The 10,986-nt window shown below is 36.9% G+C and overlaps 1 long non-coding RNA gene across 1 annotated transcript; it reads right to left on the reverse strand.

The window, feature by feature from the left end:
* Positions 1-2,545: 2,545 nt before the first annotated feature.
* On the reverse strand, positions 2,546-10,980 carry LOC112159408. Its single transcript, XR_002921481.2, has 3 exons — positions 10,876-10,980; positions 9,938-10,096; positions 2,546-2,800 (listed from the first exon to the last, which is right to left on the reverse strand). It is a non-coding gene; the product is annotated as an uncharacterized LOC112159408 (long non-coding RNA).
* Positions 10,981-10,986: the final 6 nt, after the last annotated feature.

The following is a 10,986-nucleotide window of genomic DNA, read 5'->3' on the forward strand; positions in this document are numbered from 1 at the left end:
GGAACATCAAGATGGAGTGAAGAGGAACCTGCTGTGTTGATGTGCCATGTTGGACTTCTGTCTCTTATCCCCCCAAGGATGCAACTAAACCCTTACAAGTTTAATCTAATTAAAAAAAAATAATAATCAAAACTACAATTAAGTTTTAGCACAGCATAGATAAATTAGATAATTTAGAAAACGTGTTTTTAAAAATATTGACTGTGTGTACTACTCCCCAAAGTACGGAACCCCTAAAGTGAAATAGAAGAAAAAATGTTTTTCCCTAAAAATTGAACTAAAAAGAATCTAGTCACTAACTGATGTGCAACAGATAGTATTTTCATTAGTATTTTTTTCTTCAAATTTTTAGAAAAACATTTTTATTGTAGTTACTATCTGGTGCACACCACTTACTAACCATTTCTTTTTTTCTTAAAATTGAAGTAAAACAAAAACAAAAAAGTCTAGATAAACTGTCTATGTATTTATAGGCAAAAACTTTCTTTTACTTTATTAATTAATTTATTTTTTATTTGATGTTTAGGGGCTCTGTACCAAGGCAATAAGCAACAGAAACATATACATTTTTTTTGCTGATTTCTTTGTTTGTTTGTTTGTTTGTTTGTTTTTTTGGTAGTTAAAGGGTTAAATAATTTCATCATTAGTGCTGTATTTAACAAATATGCACTGAAATTGTTGTGCATAAAGGTATGTACTTCATTGTTTAAATTGCAACTCTTGCCATTTCTGTTCTGACTTTGAGTAAAAATTGGGTAGATCAACTCTTTTGCACTTAGCTTGGTCTAAAATGGCTAAATGACTTAGAAAGAAACTAATACACAATTTCTGGAACTTTTTTTTTTTTTTTTTGCATTTTGGATGTTAATAGTCATTGTGGCACTTTTAAGACAGAATCTGCTCTTTGCATCTAAAATTGTCGTTTATAAACCCTGACTGTCATTGAAGGCTGTATGGAGGTGTAGAAGGCCCTGCTTTAAATCCCAGCTGGGTCCTTTCTGTGTGGAGTTTTGCTTCCTCCCGTAGTCCAAAAACATGTTTCACAGATTGATTTTTAGATTGCCCCTTGGTGTATGTGAAGTGTGTGGCCCTGCTACATATTGACAACCTGTTCGGGGTGTACCTGGGTTGGCTCTAGCAGCCCTGTGTCCCCAAAAGAGATGAAGAAGGTTCAGAAAATGGAAGGATGGATGAAACTCAGTGAAAAGTGGCAGCTGTTTCTGATCTGCTGCTTTACTCAGCATCTCATACATCATCCCCAGACACTATTATTCAATATCAGAGGAGAAAGTGCTGTTTTCCATCAGTTTCCTTCTTAAGTCTCTGTTTTCCCTTCCTTCAGTTTTCACTCTGTCCACACAGAGAATCTTTATTGTCTCTGTTGCTGCTTTAGCCTCCTGAAGGAACCTTCACACCGTCCACGAGTGGCTTGTTCAAGAACGAGCAGTTTCATGAACACGCATTCACACACCGGACGAGCAAGTGGCGGCAAACGACGATATTGATAACGTCATCGAACAAAAGTCACGTCCGACATATTAGACACTATTTTTTCATCTCCCTCCGTTTGGAGCAAACACGGAGGGATAAACGAAGGGAGAGGGCTAGTATTCGAATCGGGCCATAGAATTCAGGCCGGGCAGCAATAGGTAAATATTAATGTCTCCTTCGTGATCATCTGTACATCACGTGACTACCAAATCCGATTGGTCAAAACATCGTCATAATTTACTATCAAAAAGTTCAACCGGTTGAATTTCTTCAGTGCGATCAATGAATGCCCGTTTCAATCCTAGAGCCCGCAATAAAATTTAAAAACTTGCATAGCGACACATGAAGCCAAAAGTTCTGAACACAGAAGCCTCAAACTCAGGTTAATGTGTATTTACATAAACTTTTTATTGAAAGTGGACGTATAAATGCCAGACGGCGTGAATGCCTTCATGCTACATTCACACTGGCCGGTTCCATGAACGCGTATTCAGCTGGTGGTGTTCACACCAGACAAACACCAGACCAGCAGGAAGCGACGGGAGAAGACTCTTATGTTGTTGTTTATTTACTGTTTACTAGCACTTGTCAGTAGGTAGAGTCTTTGGTGTCAAGAAGTTCAACCAGTTGAACTTTCAATCAATAAACGCACAATTTTTATTTAGAGTTTGCGCCTGGACTTTAAAACTTGCGTGATGACACGTGATCACAACTTGAAATTCTGGTTTACGCGCCTTTGTATCGACTTTTCACTGAAAGTGGCCAAGTCGGCCGGTTTGCACATTCAGAGTTCCACCTTGGATCTCCTCTTGTGATGCTTCTGGTTCTTCAAACCTGCAGAGAAACTTCGAGGTTCTTGGAAGCATTGCAGACACTTTAGATGACCTGGTTTTGCTGAGTCTTGGAAAATTTATGGTGCAGTTACAACAGAATATGCTCTTCCTCACTGCATGTCCTTCAATGTCCGATCATTTCTGATCTATTTCAGTGATCTATTACTTTTCAAGCAAACATCCAATATAACAGAAACACGATGCACATTATTTTTGGTGCACTTTATTGTTTTGAAGGAGAAAAAAAGTTTGACAGCAAAAGGAAACATTTAGTTGAGGATGGCAGCTTGAATCCCTCCGTTCCAGGGTCTCCATACATCATCGTTGAACAGGCGGAGCAGATGACGAACAGGCAGCTCCACTGGCTGCAACACAAGACACGAGCGGGGAGGACAAGCAGAACCCATGTCCTGTGTTGCAGCCCCTGGCCCAACCAGGAAGTCACCTTCAGTTCTGGACCACAACAGCTGTTCCCACTGTGAAGAGGAAGACATGGAGGAAGGAAATTGAGGGGTGGAAGGAGATCAGTTACAATGGATTCTGTGTAAACAGCAGAGAAAGATGGGAGAAAATGAGAGCTGTGGATGAGGTGACAGGAGGGAAATAAACAATTACAAGTTTAATACTAATAGAAAATAAGTACAAAAAAACAGATGATGTACCTTCACAGACACCATTCATCACTTACCTAAAGTAAACAGCTTTTTCCATCTATTCAAGGACATCCTTGAGTATATGCCATAGTAACCGCTCTCAATAGTGAGAAAAACATGCTCCTGCTCAAATCGTTTTGCAAGAAAGTTATTGACTACTTGAAGTAAGGAGCTTCAAAGACGTCTGCAATGATATCTTAGAAGCCATCAGTAGCTGTGTTTCCATTACACACTTTAGCGAAATTCTGGAAATGTCAAAAAACACAATTGTGCAACTATACCGTTGCCATTAAATCATAGTTATACGAACAAACAAACCAAATCACACAATAAATCATTCAAAAATACAACGATGAATGTAAATACTTTGATTTACAGCAGACACATTTAAATTCCATCTTTCAAAGCAGATGTCGGCGTCTCATTTAGGATATTGAGTGGCTGAGGATAAAGAGATTTTGGGAAATCGTAGTCGTGATTTTACCGAGGAGCTACACTGCATGAAACGCTCAACTTTTGATGAGCTGACGATGCTATGGGACCTCTGATGGTGCCCAGCTAAGAGTGTGTGGTATCCCGTTGTTGGTCACATGACTCAATGAATTTAAAAAAAAAGTGTTTTCTTTGCCGTTTTGTAGAATATGTTAATTTCAGTATGTCTCAAAAACCACTTCCTCCAAGTGCAAAAACATTTTTTTTTTGATTAATGCAAGTTTATATTTAAATTGTCATGTTTCCATCAGGCAAATTTATCATCCAATTTGCGCAAATTCAGAGTCAATGGAAACACTGCTAATGTAAGTCAATAAAATCATTAAAATTCTTGTACAGCGTGCTTTCACGAGAGATTAGAAATATTAAATGCAGAAATATAAGTCCAATGTTGTAGAATGAAAACAAAGATCTGATCGAAATTGAGGCATATTTAGTTTTGGAGAGCTGCATGTTTTTGTACAGGATACACAGCACAAAGGAGACTGATTAAGACGGCCAATCAGGATGTAGAATACAGTGCGCTATTAAAAAAAAAAGGAAGAACCACTGTATATGAGAACTGGAGTGAGTGTGACATCACCCGTAGAAAATGGCTCCTAACAGGAGAATCCAGCAGGCATCGTCATTGTAAGAAATGTCTTAAAACCCATTTTTGACCAGCATCAGACTAAACTTCACTGTTTTGCTTTGTTTTTATCTGGATCTGTTGTTATTCATACTTTTTTATCTTTATTTATTTTTACCTTTTAGCTATTGTTTTTTTTTTACTTTTAATGTACCGTGCCTTGTTTGACTGAGGTCATTTTAACCCTTGTGCTAGCCAAGGCACCTCAACGTTGAAGTGGGGTCATCTGGAACCTACAAGATGACACAAGGAACGCCATCCGAGTCAACGTTTCTATGGCAACCACTCTCTGGAATCAGGAAGATACTCGTTAAAAGTCCACACCCCAATTACTTAAAAGCGGGCGACACTAAACCTCTTTCAAAATGTTTGTACATGGCCAGAAGGCACCATTTACTTTTATTGAGGCGTCTGATTGGTCAATTTATATCTTGGATAAAATTTGAAGAAAATTAGGATTTGTAAGAGCACATTAAAAAAGGTAGCAGAGTAAAAGTGGTTATTCTGACTAAGTAATATCTGTTTCTTTCTCAATAGAAGACTATGAGATTTTAGTTTGTCGGAATCACTTTGTATGTGGAACACGAGAAGGGATAGATTAGTGCAAAAGTCAATCTCCTAAATTAATCATTGGCAATTTTCTCTTATTTTTTCTCATTTTCAACTCTTTCCTCTTGCTGAGTTTGCTGTCTCCGGTATGAAAAGGTCAAAGCTTAGTAATATCTGTACCACTATATCCAAAATAAAGCATTAGAATTTCATGGTTTACCAGAAATACACCTACAATCTGTGAGAAGACATGATGTCCACATCTAAAACAAGAAACAACAGCCCCTTTCCTCTGGTTTTTATTTCAAAACTTAAAATAAACTTCATCTCCTTCTGCTTTATTTTCCAACTTCTTCTTTGAAAGGCGCTTGCATCAGCCTCACTGCCAACCTGAATTTTCCTGATGCAGTATACGCTCAGGCAGGAGGAAGACTTGTTCCTGCCAAGTTCATTTTATGAAAATGGGTCCAACCTAGATTTGAGACCACAGGGAGCTGAACTCAAAGGACAGATGAAAGGAGTTGAAGGGCGAAGCTTGCATAAAAGAAATTAGCAGAGAGCCAAGGGCAAACCTCAATTCATTTAACCTACACATTCTACTCAGAAGTGAGAAGAACACAGTTATTATCAGTGGACTTTTTTAATGTTAACTGCAGTAACTTTAAAGGCTGACTGTTTTAACTAAGGGATAAGAATAGAATGTACCAGATTATAAGGCGCACAGTCAATGAATGTTTTTTTTATTGAACTTTTACCATTTATAAGGCACATCGAACTATAAGGTGCACTTATCGAGACACAAAAGTCAGACATAAGTCTGTTGGCCATCCAGACTTTATTAACAGCGTTAACTCTAGAACTTCATTGTAACATGCTACACATTAGCCAAAATAGAAGAGTTAGCTGTGTTTACGTATTCACAATACCTGTACCTCTCAACTTTGTTTGCAACAAATAAAAAAACAGACTGATACAGATTTTTTAAAAATGGTTTGTGACTGCACTAACTCCCAACTTTGTAAGTAACTTGTAAAAACGCTACAATTGTAACACTACACGTTAGCCGCATTAGCATATTTACAAAAACACCTAACGTTGTTAGCAACTCCTAAAAAAACAGACTGATATTGACGAAACAAACGTTACTGTGACTAAGCTAACTCCCAGTCTTGTTAGTAACTCAAAATAACAGTCCAATGCTGCTACACGTTAACCACGTTAGCGTGTTCACAATAACAGCTAACCTTGTTTGCAACTCCTAAAAAAAACAGACTGATACTGATAAAACAAATGTTACTATGACTAAGCTAACTCCCAACCTTATTAGTAACATGAAAAAAAAACACAGTCCAATGCCGCTACACGTTAGCCATGTTAGCGTATTCACAATAACAGCTAACCTTGTTTGCATCTCATAAAAAACAGACTGATACCAATAAAACAAACGGGCTGGTTGATAAAATTAATTATTCGATTTGAATCGATCTAAGCTTAATAGATCAATAATCGATTCATAAAAATAAAAATTGATTTAGAAGATAATGCTAAAGTCCGCTAGCTTGATGCTAAAGTTTAATGGAATTTCCAATAGGAAAATTAGCTAATGCTAAGGCTCAGTCGACATAAACCTACATTACTGACTAAATGAACATTTTATATACTCACAGGCAGGAATTTTTCAAACTCTTTTAAGGAAATATTTTTTAAGGTAACCATTTGTGGTTTAAAGCATAATTTTTTTGAAATGTTTTGCTCATTCTTTGCTTACTCTTCTTCAAAAAAGTGTACTGATATAGCGGGATCACCACCAAGTGGCCAAACGGAAATGCCCACCAGGAGAAGCAGAACAATGTTAACAATGTTAATGATCTGAACATCTTTATTAGAACTTCTCCTTTTGCAAATCCATGTAACACGTATGCTATTAACAATCTTATTATTTCACTTACAAATTGTACAGTATGTGAACTGTATCAGATTCATATAAATGTATTCAAAGCATATAGTAGATTATCAGTGTATTTCTAAACAATTGTGTCTAAATGTGTAAATTATGTGAACTCAAAATGTAATTGTATTTAAGTTAATTGAGAAGATCAAAAGAATAAAAATGGAATTGAATCGATCCAGGCTCTTGTGAATCGAATTGTTTTTGGAAATTATTATAAATACCCAGCCTTAAATTATAAGGCGCTTCAAATGATAAACCGCACCGTTTCTTTTTAAAAAAAACTAAGGCTTTTAAGTTTCCCTTACAGTGCAGTCAAGAGAATACAGGAGTTGTAGATGGCATACATACGTTTTGGAAAAAGCTGAAGCTAATTTGGCTATGGAGAGCGACAGTCCACCCAAATTAAATGTTTAATCTTTTACAAAGACAGCATTTGATTAGTGTTTCAACAGAGGTGTGTGTAGTTATCAGGAGCTGTAACTAAACTACTGAGCCTAGTGTCTGTTTAAAAAAAATCAGGGAATTGATGCACAAACTGCAGTAGATACCTACTATTTGTCTCTTTGTCAAAAATTAAGCCCTATTCTAAGAAATTTAAGAAAAAAATTGACAATGCAAACTGTAACATACGATCTAGCTTTTTGATCATTGTGATGTGGAGACAGAATACCTACAGGCTTATCTGTGTGATTAAACAAAAAAACAATATAACTTGTTAATTTACATTTACATAATGCTTATGTGTCTCTGGCACTATCAGTAGTTTATTCATTAATTTTCTACTTAAAGCTAAAGGAGATAAATTAGAGGCCAAATGGAAAAATTGCCTGATAGTGAATGCTAATTACTCAAGCTTTCTATTACTGGGTGACTAAAAAGTCATATCATTTAAAGCACAAAGCTGCTTTGCATCCTAATACACATGTACATCATGTGTATGAGATTTTTGAATTTTCAGCTATCATTTGTCAAGGTTTGACCTTTAATTTGCCAAATACATTCTCTGATGAAGGACTCTTCCCCCCTTGGATTCCAAACAGGAAGCAGCAACTGGCTCCAAGATACCAGAATCCTATAGACTTCTTTAGTAATGAATGGTAAGGGTAATACCTACATACATATTCATATATACAGTATATATATATATATATATATATACTGTATATATGTACATATTCAACTCGGGTGCGTCTCTTGTGAATACCCTAGTGTCCTGTTGGGTTAGGGATGCTGAGACCATCCTGATCCAAACACTGCTTACAGAACATCTTTCTGCCTCCCAAACAGATTATGCATGGGTGGTGTCGCCTGGCTGTAGATAGAACACCGAAGTCAGTGCAGAATCCACATCTAAATATGCATTACAGGGGAATGCATACACACTTCGTTTCTCCACCTTGTTCAGCGCCACAGAAATACAAACACAGCTTTACTTCTTGACATAAGAAAAACAAGGCAATTTAGGCTGATAACATTTTTTTTTTTTAGATATTACGTGTCTCCATGAGAAATACAGCACGAGAGGCAGAAAGGTCCGTCAAAAAATAGCACAAACACACAGTTAGATGACTCAGCCCTCTTCACATCTAATCTCCACAGAGAGAATAATCACTTCAGATGTTGAAATTATATTTCTCTAATAGCTTTTAGAGACAGAAATTGCGAGGCATAAGACTATTGGTTAGAAATGAGGTAAATAGAGCATGAGAGAAGCAATCCTTGAAGTTACATGTCAGAAATAAAGGCTTGTGACCAGTTTTCAAGAAGACAACAGTATTTTTTAGTAACTAAAGCTAAAGCTTTGTTCTTCTTCCTCTAGTTTGACAACGTGTGTTAGCTGCAATAAAAGCCGTAGAGGCAAAAAACCTTGGAGGGCTTCTTTGTAAAATGATGAACAAAAATATGTTTTTAGAAAAGAGTAACAAGAATCCTGAAAGTCTGTTTTTTATGTGCAGCAAACAAGATTGAAAGTTACATCCCCGCTTTAAGCGGCCATATTGGATGTGTTTTCTATCCTTTAAAACGTCACGTACCAAAAGCTGAGTCCCTGATTGGTTGATGCACCCCGTCAACCTCGCCACACCAGATGCCCAAATTGCACAGCAAGACCCCTGTAGTGCTTTAATTATTTAAAAGGGAGAAATACTCGGAAATACCAAAACAAAATTATTTCTTATTAGATTTGTTCTCTTTCATTAAATAAAATGCCACACATACATGTTAAAAACTGAAAAAACGTGATTTTCATCGGAGGCCTACTGTACCATTAAAACTTGACGACCCCGAATCGCATTCAGTGTGAATGCACCATAACACGGTTAACATGGCTAACGTGTAACGCGCTGCAAACAAGTACTAGAGTTCCAGTGAATGCAGTTAATAAAGTCTAACTGACTGGCGGCTAGCTTGGGGTTGTGAGAGGTTGTAAGCTAGTGGGAGAGTGTAAACAAAAGGATGATGGGAAATGAGAGCAGGCTTACTTCCCACCAACAGTCACACCCACAACTCAGAGGTGAATCGTAAATGAACTATTGCTGCTTGCAGAAACTGTCCGAGAAAATTACACTTTTTAAAAATTATTTTCCCTCAAAACTGCATAATCATTGTTAAAAGAGATCCGGAAACTATTTTATAATAGATCAAACAGTGTAACTATGCAAAATGATGCCATCAGATGATTAAAAATTGGAGTCCCATTTGTATGGAAGAAAAAAAATGTATATCTAAAAAATTGCCCCTCAACTTCTGGTGGTTGAAAGACCGACAGACTGTGAAAAGTCATTGAGTATATCCATGTTTATGCATTTAAACGCACACTCCTGGGGGAGCACTGTGCCTTCTCTCTTGAGCATTCTCAGCACTATTGAATGTGGTGTTGCATTTCAGAAGGTACAGCTGGCTGGCTTTGATCGTCCTTTTTTTGCAGGTGCTGACAGGACACTTTTGGTTGTCTGTTTCTATACCAGATTCTAAGTTGAATGAAAAAGTAAGAAAAAAAAAAAGAAGTGTTGTTGGCACTGAATATGTGTCCTCGCACAAAGGAGACAGGTGTTGTCCTGCATAGCTCAGTGAGTGGTGTACTAATACCACCAGGACAGCAGATTTCACCTTATGTGAGACACCAGGAAATGATTATCAAATGACTTTAGGGTTAGAACATCAACCTCTAACAGATGTGGACTGAAAATTTGAAGAAATTTCTCCTTACTTTTCAGAATGCCTATCATCACAACAGGACAATAGCTGGTTGGAAAGATACTGATTGTTCTGTACAGAAATGGTTTGTGTTATTTCAAGCACAAATTATTATAAATCAAGAAGTGAAAAGTAAAGCCCATACCTCTGTGTCCTGGGACTTAAGTAATTTCAGCTTCACATCAAAGTAAGGATGTGCATCAAATCAGCATCTCTGTGTGAGTCAGTTTATTCCAGCATTGGAGGAGAATCTTGGATCCCTGCGCTGCACTCTGGCTGCTTTGGCAGTCTCCTTCACACTCGCCTGATAAAGTAAAAGCTTTCAGAGTGAACCAATGCCTTTCACTTCAGCTTACACCATCAGCTTTTCATGCTCCGGTGATTTAACACCCCCTATCGCGTGCTTGGTGCCCCCCTCCCGCCGTCCTTTACGCACCCGTATGTAAGCCCGCAATTCATAAACATTTTTTGTCAATATTAATTTAGAAATATGAATGTTCAGCTGCAATAAATTAGCTTCAAATGGAAATGGGCGATGTGGAAAATTATATTGACGATATAGGAAGTTAAATCGACGATATTTTAATACGTTTGATTAAATATCGAAGTTTTCTTTTATGGTCATTTCAGTAAAAACAAAACAAAAACAAAACAAAAAAAAACCCCGCGAAATCAGTAATAAATTGATAATTTCGAAGTATACGTCACGGTACTATGAAATTAATGTTTTTTTTTTTATTTTTATTTTTTTGTAATTTTATTCTCACAGTGACTGGGCTGCTCTTTCTGCTTCCGTGTTTGCACCCGGACTCCCCCACTAAGACGCTTCATTATTTTTATACCATATTTATTATTTCAAATATAAAATTTCATAATTTTAAAACAATTTCTCTCTACAAAGTTTACCGCAGCACTCAAATAATTTGGCTTGTCCATGGTAAAGCGAAAAAAGAAAGATGGGCTATACCATTTACAACGGGTAAAACGGGAGTTTTTGTGTATAAAGCCATAACGTATAATTAAAGTATAATATTTTAAGCAAAAAAATGACAAAAACAACATTTGAAAAACCACAAAGATTACCCCAAATAATAATTGTCCCGTTTTAATGTAAAAATATTGACGGTAACAAGTGATACACGCCGAAGTTGAATTTTACTCAGACTCCCATGATGCATTGCAATCCCTACGTAT

Source organism: Oryzias melastigma, linkage group LG11, assembly GCF_002922805.2.
Source record: "Oryzias melastigma strain HK-1 linkage group LG11, ASM292280v2, whole genome shotgun sequence".
Lineage (NCBI taxonomy): Eukaryota > Metazoa > Chordata > Actinopteri > Beloniformes > Adrianichthyidae > Oryzias > Oryzias melastigma.